The 23,391-nt window shown below is 38.9% G+C and overlaps 1 long non-coding RNA gene and 1 pseudogene across 1 annotated transcript; both read left to right on the top strand.

Moving 5' to 3' along the window:
- The first annotated feature begins 733 nt into the window (after positions 1–733).
- LOC144370137 (uncharacterized) lies at positions 734–21,264 on the top strand. The gene is made up of 2 exons (XR_013430076.1): positions 734–841; positions 20,714–21,264. It is a non-coding gene; the product is annotated as an uncharacterized LOC144370137 (long non-coding RNA).
- On the top strand, positions 10,479–12,744 carry LOC144370136 (sorting nexin-21 pseudogene; annotated as a pseudogene).
- Positions 21,265–23,391: the final 2,127 nt, after the last annotated feature.

Raw genomic sequence — 23,391 nt, 5'->3', positions numbered from 1 at the left:
ACCTGTATGGTCTTTATTATGTCCAGTTAGTTTCCTTGAATTCTTAGTTTATTCTCCTGTCTTATTTGTATTTTTTACTTTTGAAACATATTGATGTCTTATGGATTCAAAAAGAAATTAAGTCACAACAGATAGCAGGGAAACTAAAACTGAGTGCTAGCAAATCATAAGCATTACCATATTATAAATGGACAACAGGACCACATTTGATGGGGTGGGGTGAATGAAGGAAGAAACTGAGATCAAGTAAACCTTAAGTCTTGTTACTTTATTGCCTTAGTTTATAGGGGAAAATTAACTGCCACCTTAAAGCAAATCTTGCACTTATCTGAGTAGTTTTGATTTTTTTTATCTTTATTTTATTTATTTATTTTTATGTGGTTCTGAGAATTGAACCCAGCTCCTTGCACATACTAGGTGAGCCACAGCCCCAGGGCCAGTAGTTTTGATTTTTATAGTGGTGTGGATACAGCAATTCTGAATGTATCATGTATACATTGGGTGATAAGAAGTGTGTTGATAGTGTTGGAACCAGGGTTCTTATTGTAGAAGGATTGGATTGGAATTGGAGGCATTAGTATAACTCATGATTTTCATATATTCATATATGTGTGCATATGTACATATTATAATGCTAAAATTACAAACCCATAGTATGTAAAACATTTAATTCTATACATACCAGTTATTTACTGCACCTTCATAACATTGAGCCCTTCTGGTTCACAGATCTTGGTTTCTAAACACTGCTCTACATTAAAGGAGCTAGTGTGTCTTGGAGAAATAACTACTTATGTGACTGCCACAGGGGAAAATGCAAGATGAGCCTGGAAGAAAGCAAGTAAGTGATCATAAATGATGAAGGCATGTCAGGTGTACACAGGGCTGACTTGAAGGAGCTCCAGTGGCCCTATGAGGGACCATTAGAGCATCACAGTGAAAATAAGAATGGATTGTATATGGAACAAGAAAGGAATTCATAATTCAAAGTAGATATTAAGTAAGTAAATATGCATATGAGTTTCTTAGGACTTCCTTAACAAAGTACTTCAAATGGATAATTTGATCAGAAATTTATTCTCCTACAGTTCTGGAGGCTGGTCATCCAAACTCCATGTGTTGGAAGGACCATGGTCTCTAGGAAGACTCCAGGGGAGAATTACATTTTGCTTCTTATAGTTTCTGGAGGCTCCTGGTGTCTTTGTCTTGTGATCACATCTGTCTGATCTCTGCTTCTGCCTTATATGGCCTTCTTCCCTGTGTGTGAATGACATGGGTCATTAACTTAGGGTTCACCTGATTTCAAGGTGATTTTGTCCTATATTCCTTAACTCATTAGTACTACAAAGACTATTTCCAAATAAGGTCACATCTGAGGTTCTGAGTGGATATGCATTTGCAGGGACAACTATTTAACTCACTCAAAATATAAATAAATGGAGACATGGGGAGGGAAGGGCACTTCCATAGAGCAAAATGTCCACTAATAATGGGAGACAAGTTGGGAAAATTACATTTTGCAATAATAGTTGTATGGATTGGTTTGGACAAGAGTCATTAATGAGTGCTGATTCTAAGTAATGGAGGAGCATGTTTGATGTGGGTAAGCAGGAGGTGTGCATAGTCTCAAAGGACTTCCCTACTGAATCTTATTTGCAAGGGGACTGTGACTAAATCTATTCTGGTAAGAGCTGTTCTGTGCTTCCGAAATAGCACCTTAGTTGGCACTTTAGTTGGGTGATCCAGGTTAACATCACATGTTCAAGCAGATGGACACTGGTTCGTCAAAGAAACACATGTTATTTAGGTTGTATTCCAGCTGGAGACAAGTGCCCAAATGTGATTTTGAGCAAAAATTGGCAAGACCAAAAGGAGGGGCATTTTTAGAAACAAGTGGCCTATAATACAAATTGTCAATGTCATTAAAGGATGAAATAGCTCAGGGTGGGTCCAACTGAAGGGGGAAGCAGCCAAATGCAGCTGTGCTGATGGGAAAGAATGTGTTGCTGTGGATGTTATTGGAACTGTTGATGAAACTGAAAAGTGGGTGAAAATTATTTGAAAATGTCATCCAGGTTAGTTTCCCTGAATTTCTTAGTTGTGCAGGTGTTGTATAAGTAAGAGAATGTCCTTACCATTAAGAATTATGTACTGAAGTGTTGAGGGATCAAGGGGCATCCAATTCTCAGAGAATTCAGAAACTAAAATGTGTGCATGTGCATGTGGAAAGAGCTTGATGAGGCCTTTGGGGTGAGATGCGAATATGTAGTAAATCTGAGTAAGGAGTTTGGAGGAGTTTCATGCAGGATTCTTGCAACTTCTCTGTCAATTTGAAATTGTTTGAAAATGAATTAAAAATAGTAAATTGAGGGCTGGGGTTGTGGCTTAGTGGTAGAGCACTTGTCTAGCACATGTGAGGCACTGGGCTTGATCCTCAGCACCACATAAAAATAAATAAAATAAAGGTTAAAAAATGCTTTAAAACTTTTTTTTTTTTTAGAAAAAGTGGTAAATGATACAAATGTACAGCTATAACCAGTGCAATGAAATAAATCATGGCACATTCCTTTAGAAGATGCAGATTATTAGATTTTATCAAAAGTGATCTCATAGAGATTCAGGGAGGGGCAGGATCCAGGTATCTTTGAGACCAGATAATATTTCATTGAAGGGATTGAAAATCTCAGTCTTAGTCTGTTATCTGGATTGCCAGAACTTTACTTTTTCCCCCTTAAATTTTTTTACAGAAAACTTCCATATATTTAAAATTAGAGTATTACAGTGACCCTGCTGTGGGGCATCTCTGGATATAGGTTGTTTTGATGTAGACTGAAGTAATCATCTTTGTATAGTTCCAGAACCTCAGAGTTTACTACATGGATTTGAAATACTTTTACCTTGTGTAAGTGGTCACAAAAATCTGAATCATCTTGATATTCTGACACTAAAGCAAAATACAGGAAATCTAAAAGAATGTGGAAACAGGATTAGAAGTGTCTTTTGAAATGCAGTATCCAGTTTTTAGGGCTATTAAGATGGAGTCACATTTTGACTTTTTCATAAAGAGAATATTAGAGTGTTATGTGTTGAATTGATTCCTTCCTGAGGCAGAGGTGGAGAGATATGTTGAAGTGCCAACTCCCAGTACTTTAGCTTGTGATCTTATTTGGAGAAAGAGTTTTTACAGAGGTGATAAATTAAGATGAGGTCATTAGGGTGGGCTTTGATACAATAGAACTGTGTCTTGTAAAAGGAGAAGTGGACACAAACACACTCATGTGGAGGGAGGTGATATGGAAGAAGGTACTGAAGGTGACACAAGGGGACAGGGCTGTCTAAGTTAACAAGAGTGTGGCCTGACACTGTCTCTCTAAGTGCCCTCTGAAGGACGCAACTCTGTTAATTCCTTGATCTGAGACTTGTGGTCTGCAGAACTGTGAGACAGCAGGTTACTGTTGTTAAAGCCTCCTGGTCCACGGTACTGGTTATGGCAGCTTTGGTAGCCCTTTTCTGATGCTATATCAATACTGTAGCTCAGTGGTCTCCCATGTGTACCTGGCATGTGTAAGGCCCTTGGTTCCATCCCCTGTATCTGTTCCCCACCTATAAAAGAGGATAAAGGATTATTTGGCTCATGTTTCTGGGGGTTGGAAAGTCTAAGAACGTGGTGCCTGCATCTGATGAGGGCCTTCTTGCTGCATCATAACACAGCACACACATCACCTGCTGGGACAGAGCAAGTGTGCCAGCTCAGGTCTCCTTTCTTCTTCTTGGAAAACCACCAACACTCTCCTGGGGACCACACCCTCAAGACCACATTTAATCCTACCAAAGGCTCTCTTACAAATGTCATCAGTATATGACTTTGGGGATTAAATTTTCAGTGCTTGAACTTCTGGGGGACACACTTAAAACACAGTGAACTTTTGTGCATGCACATACACATAATGTAAGTGCTTGCTCAGCAGATACTGCTTGCTATGGGTTTTACTTTTAGAATTTCTGCACAAGAATTTACTTGATCAGAAGGTTCCACTGAAGTGTCACTTTGTTGAGTGCTTGGGCTCTGGGGAGGTGACCTGACTGAGTCTGACCCTCAGCCTTAGTCTTCCCAATGAGGGCCAGCCTAGCTGGAGGAGGCATATGCCATGTGGAGCAACTGGGATTGTGGGCAAGGACTTCAATATACCCCAACCTGACATGGACATCACTTGGCATTAGAGGGCACCTCAGTTTTCCTGGAGAGCATGTTATCCTGTGCTCGCCATGGCATACCCTGGGCACCCCTGCTTTCAAGGCCTGTTCTCTGGATGTCATTGATCAATTGCCCATCTGCTCCTGAACCCTCCTCTGGCTTTTATCTCAGGAGAGATTGGCCTTGATTAGGTTTTGGGACTTTGATTGAGGTGTGTGATTCCACAGTGGGGTCTCCCAGATATCAGAGCTGGACAGGAGGCTCCCCAGAGATCATGCTGGTGGGAAGACAGCCTCATGGCACCTCCATGGCCTCCCAAGGCCTAGCTCCCTGATGTCAGTACCTCTGCCTGACTTTTGGCTTTTGCTTCTTTTATAGGGACCTGGGCAAAAGCAAAGACAAAAGCCAATAAAAGCGCAAGGATCTTTACCAGGATGGGTTATGGGATTGTCAGCCTGTGTGATTTGGGGGCTGTTAGCTTGTGTGATTTATGCAGGACCTGGAAACCTTTGAAGTAGAAGCTTATACAGATAACTCAAAAAATTGATACATTTTCAAAATGACCATTTTCTCTAAACCCTAATTTTGAGACATTAGAATCTTCCATTTTGATTTGACTCCCCCAATCAGCTGAAAATGCTTGTGTTCAAAACAAGGTGCCTATCTACTGTAAGGCCCTGGAATAGGAGCATCTCTGTGGGGACAGTGCTGTTCCTACACTACCAGCTCTTCTAAGTTACATCCACATAAGATGAAGAGTCAGATGCCCTTGGAAATCTCCACTCACTGCTGTCTCCAATGTGAAATTTTGCTGTTGTATATTAAGATTGCTGAAGCAAAAATTAGTAGGACCAGGTGTAATTTTCTTCTCTGGCATCATTGTAAAATATTCAGTAGTCATTGAATTAATTATCATTAATAATTTGATAAACAATACTTCTTTTTTATACATTTTATTTATTTATTTGTTTATTTATTTTTATGTGGTCCTGAGGATCGAACCCAGATCCTCACCCGTGCTAGGTGAGCGCTCTATTGCTGAGCCACAGATCCAGCCCCAAATAAATAATACTTCTATAAAAAAACTTTATGAATTCTGAAATGCTTCCAAACTACATGAATTATTCACAGATATTTGTTTTTAACACGTGAGAGGACAACAATTGTAAAAACCATCCACTTCATCACTTACGGAAGAAAAAAACCAAGATTGGTGCAGATAAGCATATAAGAACATCTGAATATCAGAATCACAGTTAGGCTAAAGTAATTTTTATTTCTCAGCATAATAACCACTTATACAGTGATTCTATGAAAAAAGAACTCTCAGCTTTAGTGTGCACAGGTGCAAATGTACTCAAGGTTAGGTTTTTGAAACATTAACATGTTTTCTGAAGGAAAATCTTTGATTAGCTGTAATGTACTTTAGAGAGGAACAAAAAGCATAATTATTTTTCATCATTTAAACTGATTTCAGATCAGACTGTTAGGAATATTCTTGTAGGTATTTTTATGCATCAAATTCATTTTTATGAAAACCTTAAACCTTGTCTCAGTATTTGCATAAATTGTAAGGCCATTTTCATCAATAGCCTGTTGCTTATCCTGACATAAAACAGTTTTACAATATTCAGCTTCTGATTTTTTAAAAAAGTTTTTATCTACCTATCTACCGACCTGCCTGCCTACCTACCTACAAATATTTATTTTTCCCAGGTGAAATCTTAGAAATTTGGAACTTCCTGCAGCTGAGAAAAATATATTTGGCTTGATCCTCCCAATCTAAGTAAGACAGTAAGAGAGTTTTCCAGGCCCTTGACCCCTTTTAGAATTACTTAATCTGCTTATCCCCTCAAATGAAAAACAATTCTGGACAGACTTCCTTGGTTGACTACAGTCCGTCAGTAATACATTTGTTCTTACTTTCATCAGTACTTTGAAATTCTGTGCATACAAAATTGCATATAAATAGTATCTTTTCTGCATGCATTATTTTCTGAAATTTAAAAAATTTTTCAGAATATGCATGTATTTCATTCCTCAACACATCAAAATGGAAGCTATTCTCTGGATTGAAAAAGAGAATGTATATAAACCCCCCCCCCCGAACTTTGACTTTTCTTGCTCCTTTCACAATGACAGTTTGAATGCCATCCGGTGCCTATTCTCAAGGCTCACTCATAGAGTGGCTCTCTCAGTGTGTGGACCAGGAAGAATATCTGGATTCAAGAGGAATTTTGCATACTTAAGGATAATTTCTGTATTAGTAGGAAAGAGTTTGGGGACTAGTTTGTAATTCCAATATCTGTCATTCCTGATGGCTGGTGACATATGGAGGTCTCTGAGAACTTGTGAACACGAAGTGTGTTCACCCCACTTAACTGGCTTTCCATCCATAATCAAGCAGATTCCCAGTGTCCTCACTACTTTGGACTCCAGTTCTGAACCAAAGGAACTAAAGCACTGGCATTTTTCCAATGTTCTAACATATACAATAGAGAGGATGTGGGAATCCCTATTACAGCACATTCCAAATTCATAAGCTTGGCACACAGAATCCATGTTATGCAGAATCCAGCCTCACTGCATCTCCGTCCACCTGTGCCCTTACTTGCCTCTAAAAGTACATGCTGTGCAAGAATCCCACATTGTCCCTGTATGCAGCCATCCTATGTGGGTAGGCTTTGAACCATTTAGCATGACTAAAGCTTAAACCACTTTGCCAGATTCAACTGTTTAATTCCATAACTCTCAAACCCCAGTCCAATATACAATGGAGAAGAGCAAGGGTGATTTCTGAGATCTTGTATGTTTCAATTCACCATGGATTGGAGTGATATACTATGGTTATATTTTGCCATAACAAGGTCCAAAGGGGCACATTACTCTTGGTTCTAGGCTAGTATATTTATTTCATACACATAGGGGACTTATGCCAAGTTCAAATGAAAGCACTTTTGTTTTCACATCTAGAGCTCCTTTCCTATTTTAACATTGTATTCAAGAATTACTTTATACATCCAGCTTCTGGCCATTGCCTTAACTCAGATATGTCATGCATTTATCTGGATTCTAATGTTGCCTGTAAAATTATTTCTCAATGCTTAAGAATTCACTTTTAATTATAAATAATGTGGTAACACTACAAGAGCTATTTCCATTTAAGTGTTGTAGGATAGCAAATTAGTGCCCATCAATTGAAACTCTTATTAAATTGCATTTGTTATGAACTTAAAAACAATAATTGATTTTATAATTAATGATGTCTCAAGTTCCCTTCAGTGGAGTAGATTCACACAGTAGTGTTTCCTTTTTAAGATCACAGCATTTGTGAACTGCCTTACATATTTTTGAGAAAAAAAAATAGTATCTGAAGTCCAAATGACTGAAAACATTTAGCTGAATACATACTTGTTTGTTTATTAAAAAAAAACAAAACCTTCTTGTGAAGTATCTGGGTTTGAACTTCCAGAAAACCTGGAACAAACACAAAACCTGTTTTTAAAGATTTATTTAAGATTTTATTCCAAATTCTATGAATTCAGTTAGAAATAAAAGTTAAAGCACTGGGGCTGAGGTTGTGGCTCAGCCATAGAGCGCTCAACTAGCACATGCAAGGCTCTGGGTTTGATCCTCAGCACCACATAAAAATAAATAAATAAAGATATTGTGTCCAATCTCAACTAAAAAATAAATAAATATTTTTTAAAAAGCACTGTGGATATAGCTCAGTGATAGGGCACTTGCCTAGCATGTTGAAGGCCCTGAGTTCCATTTCCAGTACCATGCACAATAAAAAAAAAAAAAGGAAAAAAAAAAGTACAAGCAAAAGAAAAAGGCTACGATTTAAAAGAGTGTAATGGGGAAGAACTCAAAATTTTAACCAACTGAAGTTTTTGTTTGTTTGTTTGTTTGTCTTTCCAGTTACATGTCTAAGAGCCTATTTGGCCTGGCAACAGAAAGAATCAAGTATATTGCTTCCTGGTTTTAAAATAATGCAAAATCTTGTGATTCCAAAAGGGAAATTGCATGGAAATGGAGGGAGACCCTCATTGTTATACAAAATTACATATAAGAGGTTGTGAGGGGAATGGGAAAATAAACAAGGAGAGTAAAGAATTACAGTAGATGGGGTAGAGAGAGAAGAAGGGAGGGAAGGGGAGGGGGGATAGTAGGGGATAGGAAAGGTAGCAGAATACAACAATTACTAATTGGGCATTATGTAAAATTGTGGATGTATAACCGACGTGATTCTGCAATCTGCATTTGGGGTAAAATTGGGAGTTCATAACCCACTTCAATCTAATGTATGAAATATGATATGTCAAGAGCTTTGTAATGTTGTGAACAACCAATAAAAAAAATAAAAAATTTAAAAAAAAAAAAAAAAAGAAAATCAAAATTCTGGAGGAAGAATTGTTGCTGTCTTCTCACTGACTGTCCTGTTCAGTGCCTTATGAAGAAAAGGTTTTCAGCCTGCTTGAAAGGCAAATTTTAATCATCCCAATTCTTATTTTCACCTGGCCACTGAAAACTTCTATTCAGGAAAAGTGTTATTACGTGTAATAACTACTACCACTAAGAGGAAGAAGCTAGGCTCCACTGTTTGTGGAGTCTCCCCAGTTTGATCAAACTGCATAAAACCCATTTTTCTTTTTTCCATCTTTTTTTGCCTATTAGTTATGTAGGCAAGTAGATGAATCCAGCCAGCCAACATTCAGGCAAGGTTCATGGTTCAGGCTGCCAGAAGGAAGATTCCAAATGAGCAGTATGGTTCTAAAATTATAACCAATATCCCTTAAATGAATCGCCAGGTACATTTTACAGGATCAGCATATTTTTGTAAAGAACCAGTATGTAACTTTATTTCTTGGCTTTTATCATATTTCTTGGCACACAGTAGGTATTTAATAAATTCTTCCTTCCTGGATTAAACTGACCAGGACTTCAGGAGAGTATTTTGAACAAATCTAAAAATTTCCGTATCTAAGTTAGGTCAACTGTGACATATATTGAATTCAAAGCATTTAAAGAACTGAATTCATTGTAAGAAGAGAACAAAGGGGTCTTAATTTTCCAGGTGGGTGTGTGAGGATAAGTGATAAGTGGAGGCAGAAAAGCAGACTGAGAAAAGGGTTTCTCTCCAACTACCAGGAGAGGCTCCCCCTTGTAGAATTCATTTCTGAAGACATTCCTATCCCTGCTTAAATAAGCATGTTAGTAAAATTCAACAAGCCACCACATTCAGAAATGTGAATCCTCAGAAGGAATCCATAAATTAGAAGTTGAGGACATATCTGGGTTAGAAGAAAATAATGTCTGTAAATTTGTCAAAATTGTACAATTCCGTGCAGTAAAATTCAAAGAAACAGGCACCACAATGGTTTCTCTGATGCACACAGCCAGGAAAGTCTTTCTACATGCTGAAACATTTGCCCATATAGGAGTCAGAATTCAAGAAACCTTCTGGCTAAAGGGATGAAGGGTAGTGAGACTGAACCTGGTTAGCCAACCCCAGGACCCCAGCAGGAACCTGGGAACCCTGAAGGTAAAGCAATAGTCCTCAAACTTGGAAATGAATGTAAGTCACCTGGGACATTTTAAAAACTAACAATTCCTCACCTCCTCAACTGAAATTTTGACTTGCTAACTGAAGCTTACTCTGAGCCCCACCAAACCAGGGCACTTAGGGTTCAGTGGAGGCTATTTTTGTACTAAGGAAGTCAGACCATGAACTCCAAAGAAGGAATTGCACAGATTTGGGTCCTCAATCCCCACATCTCTGCAGTGATGGGCTCTTGGACTAGGCAGGGAAGCAGCTCCCTGTGACATAAGACATTGCACAAGGTTAGTCTTGGTATCTACACTGTGCTCTGTGGTTGAGGTTGGCACTACTACTGGACAGAGTGGGGCAGTGAGAAGACACAATGCAAAACCTCAAATCCCAGTCAAGGGAGTGCTTGGGAGTCACAACTGGGACTATTGGCTGTTGACTCTTATTAGTAATGATTTTGCCCTTAATACTCAGTTTTAAAGATTTTTAACTATCCGTAGCTCACCAGCTGGAGAATTATCCTGATTGCATAAATTTTATATAGCAATTTCAAAGGGCACAATCTGTTAGTCTAAATGCAAAAGTTACTGAATTCCATAAAACTCTCAAATTCCATATTCAAAATGTTAAAAGGCAATCAAGCATGAAATTGAAAAAAAGTTTTTGTTCACAAACTTGTTCACATGAATAACCAAAATTTTGTAACTGTCAAAAATTCTGTTGGCAGGGGTCCTCCTCCCGCCCCAGCCCTGGACCTAGTGTAGTCCACTACCCCCAGGATGCCATGGCCTCCTAGCTCGGCGGGGGGCCCAGAGGCTGAGCAGTTCCCAGAGACCTCCTAGCTGAAGGATGCCGCAGCCGAGGAACTGTCCTCCTGTCTCAGCTGCACCCTCAGCTTCACCAGTGCTGAGCACCACAAGGAGGCCCGCCTGGACTCCCAGGGACAGACACCGCGAGAAGACAGAACAGAGTCCCCCACCTGATGGGCAGCGAGGCAGTCAATTCCTGGCCCAGGAGCTACAGGATTTCTGGAAGAAATCCCCAAACACTCTTGGTATCCCGGCAGCTGCTCTTTGAGGTGACCAGCACCAGTGTTGTCAAGGACCCTCCCTCCTACTCTATACCCTCGCCATGATGTGTCCAGGGCCACCAGATCGCCAGCCGGCCCAGATCTCTTGCAGCTACTCAGACTTTAAGCAGCTGCACTGAAACCTGCAGCTGAAGTTCTGGGGCCAATGGATGCCGTCTCCTTCCCCCGTGAGCGCCTGCGCCAGAATTTTACCGTAGAGATGATTGCCCGCCTTAGCAGAGCCTTTGGACAGTTTTGTGGGCCACCTACAAGCCGTGCCTGAGCTACGCCATGCCCCAGACCTGCAGAACTTCTTCGTGCTGCCAGAGCTGCAGCAGGAACAGAGCTTCACCTGTACCGGCTTCTATTGTGAGGCCCTGGCACTCTGGGCCAATGCCTGACAGCTGCAGACCCAGCTGGATGCCCTCCTGGGGCCCAGACCGTTCTCTGCTGACCCTAGCTGGGCTGGCTGTGTGCCACCAGGAGCTGGAGGACCCTGTGGAGGCCTGGGCCTGCTGTGAGAAGGCCCTGCAGCTGTTAGGAGAAAAGAGCCCCCATTCTTTCCTGGCACCCTTCCTGGAGGCCCATGTCTGGCTCCCCTGGTGTCTAGGTCTGGACAAATGCCACTCAGAGTCCCTGCTCCAGGACCCTATGCCATCCCCCAGTCTCAAAGAATTGCTGCTCATCAAGGAGGTGCTGGGCTAACCCTCACCTAGCCTTAAAGCCACTATGGGGAGAAGGGCTGCCCCAAGATTTGGGGAGCAGGGGACTGAAGAGGAGGACATGGAAAGCAGCTAGAAGGCCGCAGGGTATTGAGAACCCCCAGAAGTTCCATAGAGAATTTGCAGTGGACAGAAGAAATTTTCTTTTGACTTGGGCTGAGGACAAGCTTTGGCTGGGGATTGGTACCCAGGGAATGGTACAAGGAAGAAGTCTGACACAGCCCCTCTAGCTTATTCACAGCCAGGGGCCATTGCCCAGGTCAGGATTAATGTGTTCTTTTCCATGGGCCTCTAAGCCATCAAGTCAGCCTGACTGAAGTCTTGCAGTTGAGAGCCAGAGGAAGGGCTATAGTTCTGGCCCAAGGAAATTAAAGACCAGCCACTCCAGGGAAAAAAAAAGAATTCTGTTAATTATGGTACAATAGAAACCCAAACACATTTCAAAGGTGCATATGTATATTTGTGTGTGTGTGTGTGTGTGTGTGTGTGTGTGTGTGTGTGTGTATGTATATACATATATATGTGTGTGTGTATCTAGTAAATGCTAAATTAACTGTTAATTATGATTGTAATCATGTTGATTTAATCATTCCACATTATAAATATTGTACCCTATAAATATATACAATTATTATTTGTCAATTAAAAATAATATTATTTTAGTTTTTTTTTTTATTTTGTCACTATGACCAAAGTACCTGACAACAACTACTTAGAGAAGTAAACATTTATTTTGGCTCATAGTTTTAGAGGTTCAGTCCATGATTAGCCAATTCCATAGCTCTGGGCCCAAGGTGAGGCAGAGCATCATGGTGGTGGAAGGCATAGCAGAGGAAAGCAGCTCAAGACTTGACAGCAGGTAGGAGAGGGAGAGAAAGCATATTTCCCTTCCCAGGGATAAAATATAAACCCCAAAGTCATGGCCCCAGTAACTTACTTCCTTCAGCCACACCCTAAATGCTGCCTGCAGTTACCAATTAATCCATATCAGTGGATTAATCCACTTATTAGATTACAATCCTCATACTGTAATCATTTCACCTGTAAACATCCTTGCATTGCCTCACACATGCACTTTTGGGAGTCACCTCAGATCTAAACCGTAACAAATATTAATTTTAAAAAGCATACTTTTATTCTATAAATGTTGCTTCCAAATGCTACCTCATAGAGCAACATATTTATTGTGTGAATAAATAATCTATTTTGAATAAACTTTAGACAAAAATTTTACCCTGCAATACCTCAGTTTTCTCCAGTGAAAATAGAGGGAAAATTATTTAATTTCTTCTCTTTTATATTATTGTAGAAATACTGGAAAATTGCCTCACAAAGTTTTTAAAATGTCGAAAAGACCTGAAAGAGTTCAGGTGGTCATTTATGTGGAGGGACATTTTTCTAAATGACCATATCACTTTAAATACAAGAATTTGACAACTGTACTATCATATTTGGTTCAAAAATTTATAACAACTTGAATTTTCAGGACAAGACAAAGGTTGCATGAGAATTTGTTTTCATTTTTATTATCTTAGAATGAATGTTTGGTAATTTGAGCATTTTGATTGAGGAGAATTAAAGCAATGTAAAAAACATTCCAAAGCTAGACTCCCTATTAAGCTAGAGACTCCCTACTTTATAATAAAATAGGGAAAAAATGCCATTGCCAAGATATAGGTATTTGGTGTTTCAAATAATCAACTAGAACGTTCTAAAACTGCCCATATAAATTTTCTTGCATTGTTTTGTGATATAGATGTACTTCTGTCTGTTGCTTCCTCCCTGTCTCCCTGCCTCCTTCCTCCCACTTTGAGAAAACCAGGAACAGTTCCCTGCTAAATGTGGGCATGTTCCTGGAGAACAGACTCCTGTGAGGACCTCCATCTGGGAAGGCTCTTGTTTCTAGTGAAGCATGATTTTCTTCAGGGCTGTGTCTTGTGGTCACAGTCTCTTCATGGAAGGAAAAACTGGATTTGGGGGCTATGATATGGTTTTATGTCAGCTGCTCAGAGCAAGTGCAATCAATCCATTCCTAGCAAGAATATTTATAAATGAATCCATCATAAAATATCATTTCCTTTTCAACCAAAATGAGACAGTAATTTCTTTGATGTATTCAAGAAATGCATAAAAATTACATAAAGAAAAAAGGAAGAATTTTACTTTATTTTCAGAATTTGGATTCATATGATACTGAAATTTTTAATGTAACTAATTTATGGGAAATTATTTCTAGTTTAATACACTGGGTTGTTGTCAAAACAACCTTAGTTTTCTGACTCTTCTACCATCTAGCCAACAGGCAGAGTGAGAGGATTCAGGGTATTTCACCAATCGGCCACAAGATTCTCTGTTTCTGATTTTCCCTAGAATGCTTCTGCTCCTGGTATGTAGTTCCCCTCCAGACATCAGAATCTCATTATAGCTCACCTATTTAATGAAATGTTTACCTGAAATTATTTAAATAGTAAGAAAACTTGAGTGTCTGCCTGAAAAATTTCCATGAAACAATCACTTCCTTTAGACAGGTGTACACATGCTTGTAATCCAAGGAGCTCAGGAGGCTGAGGTTGGAGAATTGGACCACGCCTATCTTTTGTACTCACTTTCTTAGTTGTATTTTTGGAGCTGTAGTTTTTTCTTCCTGTCACCATTATATTTTCTGCCTTCTGCATATTCTACATGTTAATTTACTCAGTCAACAAGTTTAAAAAAATTACAGAACATTTGCTATATTCTAATAAGTCAATATGCAGGTGGGAATTATTATTTGGATAAACCTAATTATTTTCACTTTTGTTTAAGAAGACAAAGACCTAATATTTTTGTTATTAATTTTATACCATTATATTATTAATTGGATATACTAATATTCTTGCTCAATAGTAGATGATAATACACTTATTTTTCTTCTTTGCTCTTCCTATGTAAGCATCTCAACTATCTATTTGCCTTGCCAAAATAAGCCCAAAGGATAAATTTATTCAGAGAGATTTGGAAGAACCAGTTTACTCCAACAAAATGTATTCTTTGCTATTTCAAAGGCACTGCTAAAAATGAAATGGCAAGTGCCTGGGAGTAAATATTTGAAAAACATCCAAATAATTTGTGACTTTTTCAGTTTTTTTTAAAATTTAGTTGCAGATGGACACCATACCTTTATTTTATTTATTTACTTCTATGTGGTGCTGAGAATCAAACCCAGTGCCTCACATGTGCTATGCAAGCACTCCACCACTAAGCCTCAATCCCAGCCCCAACTTTTTCAGTTTTTGTCCAAACTCATGAAAAAAATAAAAATAAATTGCAATGGTAATATTGAAAGTCACTTAATTTGTTAATGTTTTTAATGGAAACTTAATTTACCAAATTGTAATCCCACAGGTCAATTAATTGTACCACAGAGTAAGTAGAAAGGGAAAGACTGTCTGAATTTTCATCCATATCTGTATGCATCTGTGTGTGCAGGTGCTCAGGAATTATGAAGGAGTTTACACTGTATGTAAGGCATGGCCCCAGGTGCTGGGGAGACATAACTATGAATGTGGATGGTGGCAGAAACTGGGCTTGTCAGAGGTGACTGAGCTGTAAGAAGACATACTGGAAAACCTACCAAGGTGGAACAGCAACTCAGAACCATAGAGGAGGGAATAGAGATCCCACAGAAGGAACACACACCAAACCATAGGAAGGCAAGATGTTCCAAGAGTCCACTGGGGGTGGGGTGAGTACAGACTTGTGAAGGGATGCCAGCGTGGCTGGGTGATTGTGGTTGAGGCCAGTCTGGGAGCAGTGGTAAAGAGAAGGGGCCTTTCAGGGAATGTGAGGGTGTTTCATGTGATGTGAACGAACATATGAGTCCTGCCCAGGAAAGTAAGGTCATTAGGTAAGTAACCTTTAGCAAGATTACTGTAGCAACAGGATGGCAAATGGATTAAGAGATGAGTTAGAGACAGGGAAACAATGAAGACAACAGTGTAAGTACCAGAGATATGGAGAGACTGAACAAGCCTGTGACAAGATGATTGAAGAAAACCAGAGCAAATTCAGGAGATAGAACTCTACCTCATCCTTCAGCATCAGTCAGTGTTGTTCTCTCTAGGGACCCACATCAATGTCTCCATGCACATTCAAGTGAAGATGGCATCCCTGTAACAGAGATACATTCACCTAGAGGCTAACACTCACTAGCCTATCAGGAATGTTGCAGGATCCATGTTGGTGGCCAGACATCATATGTTGTACAAGACTTGAAAAAAAAATTCAGATAACAAGCAGCACATGTACCCAGGGTTTATTATCCTGACACAGACTCCTGGACAATGTCCTGGAGAGTTCCTTTCAGCTCATAGAAAATATGTGAAGCTGAAAGAAGATTTAAGCTGCTTATGACAAGTTGATTCAAACAGCTAAAATCTGAGGGATTTTATTATTTACAGAGATGATATTCTAGAAAATCAAAATAGAGCAATATGCTATAGTAAGACTTTCTGACTTTGTTCAGACTTCTTTTTAACATCCCTATTTTGTAATATTGTCATAATAGCACATTACTAGTGAAAATATTTCTGATAATGTAAATACCTAGTGCCAATACTTTGCCCTAAGATATTGTTTATTATTCTACACAAGGTCGTGGACCAAGACTATGTTTCTGATTTTATTCTTTAAGTCAATAGGAGCTAAATTAGCTAAAATTCATTGAGAACTTACTTCTAGACCAGGCACGAGATTATTTATATATATCTCCTTTACACTAATCCTATTAGGTAGGTTACTTATATTACCTATAGTTTCAGAGATGAGGAAACAGACACAGAGAGGAAAAGTAAGTTACCTGAGATTACACAGATGGTGTGAACCTGTGGAACCAGGCATCTGCTTACACCCACACCACTCCTATCAGAAAGTGTGATTCATGATGTTAGCACATCATGAAATTGCTGCTGGAATCATCTCTATAGATTCCATTATACCCCATCTATGGAATTCTGAAAATTAAATTAGAAAGCATCTTCATTTCAAAATAGAAATACTTTCTAAGCAATATCATCAGCATGTTATGGTGTTAGTAATGGTTTTGTTGAAAATGACCAGCCAGGAACAGACTCATAATCCCTCAGCACAGACCAGCAGTGTGGAGTCTACAAGCATAATGGGAACTTCCTTTTGCTCTGACTGGAAAGTCTGTAGTTTCCAATCCCAGAGGCAATCATAGCCCAAGTAAATTTAGCCTCCTGGGTATCAAGGAGTGAAATGGATACAATGACCATGCTGAAATGTAATAACCCTCATCCACCTGCACATCCCCTGCCCTGCATTTTCCTTTCTGGTCCCCAGCCCCACCTTGGTTTTTTTCAGGCTTTGTACATCTTGTATTAGATGCTGCTTTGAGTACCAATTAGATACTGCAAACCAAGCTTCTGGATAAATATGGTTGCACACTGCTCCCAGACACCCTTGCCACACTGAGTAGAATCTAGCCTGGCTTAGATCCAATTTGGAGTCTCAGGTCCCTGGTTACAATATTTTTGCCTAATACTATCCTAAGTCCTTCTCTTTCTGTTCTTTGGTGTTGGGGTGGTTTTCTTTCTTTTTTTTTTTAAAGCATTTCTTTGAGAGAGAGAGCGAGAGAGAGAGAGAGAGAGAGAGAGAGAATTTTTAATTTTTTTTTTTTTTTTTTTTTTTTTTTTAGTTTTTGGTGGACACAACATCTTTGTTTGTATGTGGTACTGAGGATCGAACCCGGCCACACGCATGCCAGGCAAGCGAGCTACCGCTTGAGCCACATCCCCAGCCCTGGGGTGGTTTTCTTGACACTGTTCTTTCTCAGCTCCACTTCAGGTGCTCCTTCACCATTAGTAACATGTGCCATGATTCTTACGAATGCTTTGGACTAGAAATTAGGCCATGCATTTCACTACTAAAAAGGAAATGAATCACTCAAAATTAGCCATCTGACCAATGGGTCGACAGTTGAAAGCTCAATTACAAAATATTTCAACTACAAAATATTTATGAAATTCACATGGGAATTCTGCATTTCCCACATATTTTCAAATAGCATATTTAAATATATAGTCATATGTTGCTTTATGATGGGCCACATTATAGGAGGTGAATCCTTAGGTGATTTTTTATCATTGTGTCAACAACATTAAAAGTGTATTTACACAAACCTAGATGGTATAATAAGCTACCATACTCATAGGCCATATGGTATAGGCCACTGAGCCTTGGACACAAAGCTGTACAGCATGCTACTGTACTGAATACTGTAGGCAGTTGAAGCACAATTGTATCTGTATATTTCAACATAAAAAAGGCATGATAAAAATGCAAGACCATAAGAACTTTTTAGTTCCATCATAATCTATGGGACTACTCTCATATATGTAGCTGTCATTGATGGGAATGTCATTATGGGGTGCACGACTATATTAGTTTCTTCAGGTATTGGGTAATTACTTACTGAGTACCATTAGTGGGCCACCACTGAGACAAAGACATGTGGTTCTGTTTCAGAAAGTTTAGAATCTGAGAAGCAGACACATAACCAAACATCTTTCACATGAAGCAGATAATCTGAAAACTAAATGCTTTTCTTAACATTTTAAATTATCTAACGAGTTGGTGCACTGTGATTTATTGTCAAGGTGATATAGATGAAGCACCTGGTCAAGGATCAGGTCACAATCATTTCCTGGTTCTACCACTAGTCAGTTGGAAGGACATAACCTCCTGTCAAGATTGTTAGGCCTGGCTGGGGTTATGGCTTAGTGGTAGAAGCATGTGTGAAGCACTGGGTTCAATATTCAGCACCACATAAAAAAAATACATAAAATATAGTGTCTATCTACAACTAAAAATAATACTAAAAAAATACTGAACATCTCACATATGAGAAAAAAGATTGTTAGGTCTGTCCAGATTATTAGGTAAGACCAGTCTTGCAACATGAGTGAAAAAATGAAAATGGTATTTGGGGAATTTACTTTGCAAATACATATTGAAAACTCACTATCTCCCAGATATTCTTTGGGGACAAACAAAACAAACATTAAGTCTGATTTCTTGGACTTGATATGAGGGAATAAACAAATTAGTCCTTCGTGTTTCAAATGGCAATAAGGGCCAAAGTCTAAAATAAAGCATTTTCTCAGTCAATGTGGTTGGGCAGTTTGACCGTGATCTTGGAGATGCCAAACAGTATTTTGCCAGAGGTCCAGTCAAAGTAGTAAAGCCAGAGCTGAAAAGAGGTTGACCCTGATGGCAAAATTTCATCACTTGGACCCAACTTTGAAATAAAGTGTTGTGATTTGTAAAAATAATTTGAGTCAAAGATTTCCCTTGTTTTCTTAAGTCCATCTGGTCGGGTTTCCTATCTCTTATAACTGGGAAAATGCTTGCTACTGTGATTAGAATACAGTTTGTAACTGAAAGGTACTTGTTGCTGCACTTCAAGTGAGTCAACCTCTGGAAAATCCATGTTGAAATCTGATTGCCACTGTGTTGGGAGCAGGGCCTTGAAAAAGCTTACGTTGTTAAGTTGTTAAGATTGGGGACTGTCTTCCCCTCATAAGTGGGTTTTCTCCAGAGGAGATTATTAAGAAGCAAAGCTGACCTCATATTTGGTCTCTTCTCCAGGAATACATTTGCCCTTCTACTTTTCTGCTATGTTATGATATAGCATAAGGCCCTCACCAGATGTGGCCACCCAATCTTGGACTTTTAGGCCCAGAACTGTGAGTTAATAGACTTCATTCTTTATCACTTACCTAGTATTGGGTATTCTGTCACAGTAACAGAAGGACTAAGACACTAGCCGTATCCCTACTCTTAACATCTATATTTCTTGCTATTCTCTATATACCCATTTAGTCTTGAAAAGATTAAGATGAAGTAGTCACCATCTTACAACTCCAGATCTATGAAACTTGTAAATGGGATCACAGAGGAAAACCTCAAAGGAAGCAGATCTTAGGGGAAGCAGTGGGAGGAAGGGTACCTCTTTGGCTAGTCATATCCATGCAGTTCAAGCCAGATAATCCATGGTGTCACGTCCAGTCATCCTCCATCTGAGAACATGGTGGAGGAGGATGCCCATGAATGTTCCCTATAGTATCTCTGAGGCAGGGGGAGCCTGTTTAATTCTTTCCTAGAGAATAGGATTCTGGTTAGTGGTGTGTGTGTGTGTGTGTGCATGTGTATGTGTTTTTCATGTTGAGATGCATGCTATCTGACAGCTGTGCTTTCCCACTTTTTCCTGCTTCACTCATGGTGATGGTCACAAGAAAAATCCAGGAACTTATAAGAAAAATCAATGAAATCAATTATCAATAGTGACATCAATCTCTCAAAGATTGGGTTTTCAGATTTAAAAATCTGCAATTCATTATGACAAAGAATAATAAATTACTGTGATCAGAAGTTTATCCTTATGATACAGAAAAATCAAGCCTTATACTACAGTTCAATAAAGATCATTTCACTTTATCCAAATGGTGTTTGACTCTGAAATCTGTTGACTGTATTGTCTTCTATAGCTGACATTTTATTTCCCATATTTTCCCTTATATTTTAAGAAAGGAAATAGTAATTTGTGGTTTGTTCTCTTAAACTTTCTTAAATAAACCTTAAACTCTAGTCAATGTGTCACCTTCTATCCCCAACTTTTGGGCTTGTTAGTCATCACTGTACAACTTACAACATAAAAACATGTTCTGAACTGTCAAAGTTCACAAGCTATTCTTATCAGAACATCCATGAACCAAAACAACACTGCAAAGATGCGTAAAATCCCAGACACAGAGTACCTTCCTAGATTTATGACATTACACCGCTATTTGTTTTTATTTTAATTTAGTACTACATTAAGTGCAGCAATTTTCTTATACTCAAGTTTTAGAACATAGAGAGTTTAGCAAATATAAAGCTATACAACAAATGCTCAACTCTGATACTCTCCAAACATCTGAAGGAAGGCCTACAGATACATACTATTTTTCTTAAGCCAGCCAACTCTGAGACAACAATAGTCAATAGCTGTCAAAATATTTTCTTCCACAAGATATTTGATTTAAAAGATTTTCTTTGAACTGAATCTAATTATTGATTTGTTTTTGCTAATTGCATTCTCATAATTGCTTTATCTCTTGTTCTATAACCTGTAGCCCACCAGGCATTCCCTGGGGTAGTGCTGTGTTCACCAGAATCCGGAGGAGCACTATATTGGACACTTGTACACTAATGTGCCTGGATACAGAGAAGGCACCTCAGGCAAGTTAAGGCCACATTTCAACTGGTTGGGGGCAGATGGTGGATCTTTATTGCTCATAGACTCAGAAACCCAGAATCGATAATGTCTCTTTTGCATGGTAGCAAGTAAGAAACAACTACATTCCATATAAGTGGATTCTGCTCCAATCACCTTTGCCATTCTTGTCCCTGTGGACTGCAGCAATTTACTCCACAGAGCTCTCTACCCATCACCTCTTCAGGACACACAGACAGACACAGAGGTGCACAGGTGCACAAATGCACAGCAGAATCCCCAAGAAGGATCCCACTGGCAACTGGACCTGAACTCAGAACCCAGCCTGAGAGCCATTTACTGACTGTGGGGTGGCACACTGGGCTTGCGAGTTCCTGGAAGAGCCACAGCTAAACTTGGTTTGCATATCATTGTACCAACTGTCAAAATAAATGGTCCCAGGAGTTCTCAGTTTTTGTTTTGTTTTGTTTTGTTTTCTGCCTAGACCAACCAATAAACTAGAAGCTACAAATCTCCCCCTTTTATCTTGAATTCTTCCTTATCTTGAATTCTCCTGTTGACATCAGTGATGGTTTTATTACTTTGCTCATTAGTTTACCACTCCTAGAAATGCTGTATTCAGTTTAACTTTACCAAGCTCTTAGGCCACTCAAGGATTTATTGATGCTAACAAAACAAATGAGTTCCTTAAAAGTCTTGAGTCCTGCAGGCAGCACCCAATTTAACAACATCAGGAAGCAGTTCACCCTGCACGACTCCAACCAGTGGATCTACTGCTTGCTTACATGTTAGAGAAATTCTCTCTTAGATCTTGAACACTCCAAGAAATGAGAGTTACAAAGGAGCATGTGGGGACCTTCAACCTCATCCAGAGTTCCAGGGACCACACAGGGCTATGAAATCATGACAGAAGATCCCAAACAAGGTCCACCAGCCCCAGGAATCAAGATATTACAAATTCCTTCTTCAGAGAAGATAACCAATAAGTCAGGTGATGGAACCACAAACCACACAGTTTCTGAAAGCCATATCCTAAAAAAAAAAAAAAAAGTTTCATAAATTTAAATATCTGACATTCATAGTATTCTCCCAAAAGAAATAAAAAAATATTATATTTGTTAGTCAAATCCCAAACTTTTTCCAGGTTTCTCTTCAAGAGTTAAATATAACTAACAGTCCTTCTGTGTGCTTCATTCTGAAGTATGACCAAATAAAAATTTTTTAAAAGTCATAGCTCAGATAAGGTATATATTATACTTCTTTAAAAGTTGTGGCTTTCACACCAATGTTTATAGCAGCACAATTCACAATAGCCAAACTGTGGAGCTAACCTAATATCCTTCAGTGGATGAATGGATTAATACACAATGGAACTTTACTCAGCATTAAGAAAGAACAAAATCATGGCACTTGCAGGTAAATGGATGGCATTGGAGAAGATAATGCTAAGTGAAGTTAGCCAAGCCCCAAAAACAAATGCTGAATGTTTTCTCTGATATAAGGAGGTTGACTCATGGTGGGGTAGGGAAGGAGAGCATGGGAGGATTAGATTAATTCTAGATAGGGAAGAGGGGTGGGAGGGAAAGGGAGGGGGCAGGGGATTAGCAAGGATGGTGGAATGTGATGGACATCATTATCCAAAGTACATGTATGAAGACTTGAATTGGGTGTCAACATACTTTATATACAGAGATATGAAAAATTGGTATATATATGTGAATTAAAAATTGTAATGCAAAAAACAAAGTACATGTATAAAGGCATAAATTGGAGTGAACATACTTTATATACAGAGATACGAAAAATTGTGCTCTATATGTGTAATAAGAATTGTAGGGCTGGGGATGTGGCTCAAGCGGTATCATGCTCGCCTGGCATGCGCGCGGCCTTGGGTTCGATCCTCAGCACCACGTACAAATAAAGATGTTGTATCTGCTGAAAAGTAAAAAATAAATATTAAAAAATTCTCTCTCTCTCTCTCTCTCTCTCTCTCTCTCTCTCAAAAAAAAAAAAAAGAATTGTAATGCATTCCACTGCTGTTGTGTATTTAAAAAAAATAATAATAAAATAAAAAAGTTGTGGCTTATAGCTTTGGAGGAAATGTGAATGTGGTTTTTAAACAACTGGTCTAATAATACAATAATTACTTAGTTTCTAATTCAAAGTACTTAAAAATGACTACTGTTTTATGCTTCAGTTATTTTAGTACATTGAAAATACTCATTTTCAGGAATCTAAGAAAAATATTTTTACCTCCTATGGCAAACTGGCTGTTTTATTATTGAAAACTAATTTTTTCATTAACAAGAAAGGAAACACAGTAGAAAGCAATAATTTAAGACCACTTATCATTACACAATGCCTGTGTACACCTGCCAGGTATATACAATACTTACACCAAATTACTGTTCGTAAGCTTTATAGTTTGTCAAATATTCTTCTTCCAAACTCCAAACTCAAATCCAAACACTGATCCCTGATCTGAGGTCATTTCCCCAACATGTTTGCTTGTGTTAAGAACAGCTTCCCATTTACTTGTTATGTGGGCACCAGCTCTCACAAGTAGCCTTCCTACAC

This window comes from Ictidomys tridecemlineatus, chromosome 13 (genome assembly GCF_052094955.1).
Source record: "Ictidomys tridecemlineatus isolate mIctTri1 chromosome 13, mIctTri1.hap1, whole genome shotgun sequence".
NCBI lineage: Eukaryota > Metazoa > Chordata > Mammalia > Rodentia > Sciuridae > Ictidomys > Ictidomys tridecemlineatus.
This window is presented reverse-complemented; position numbering and strand designations above follow the sequence as displayed.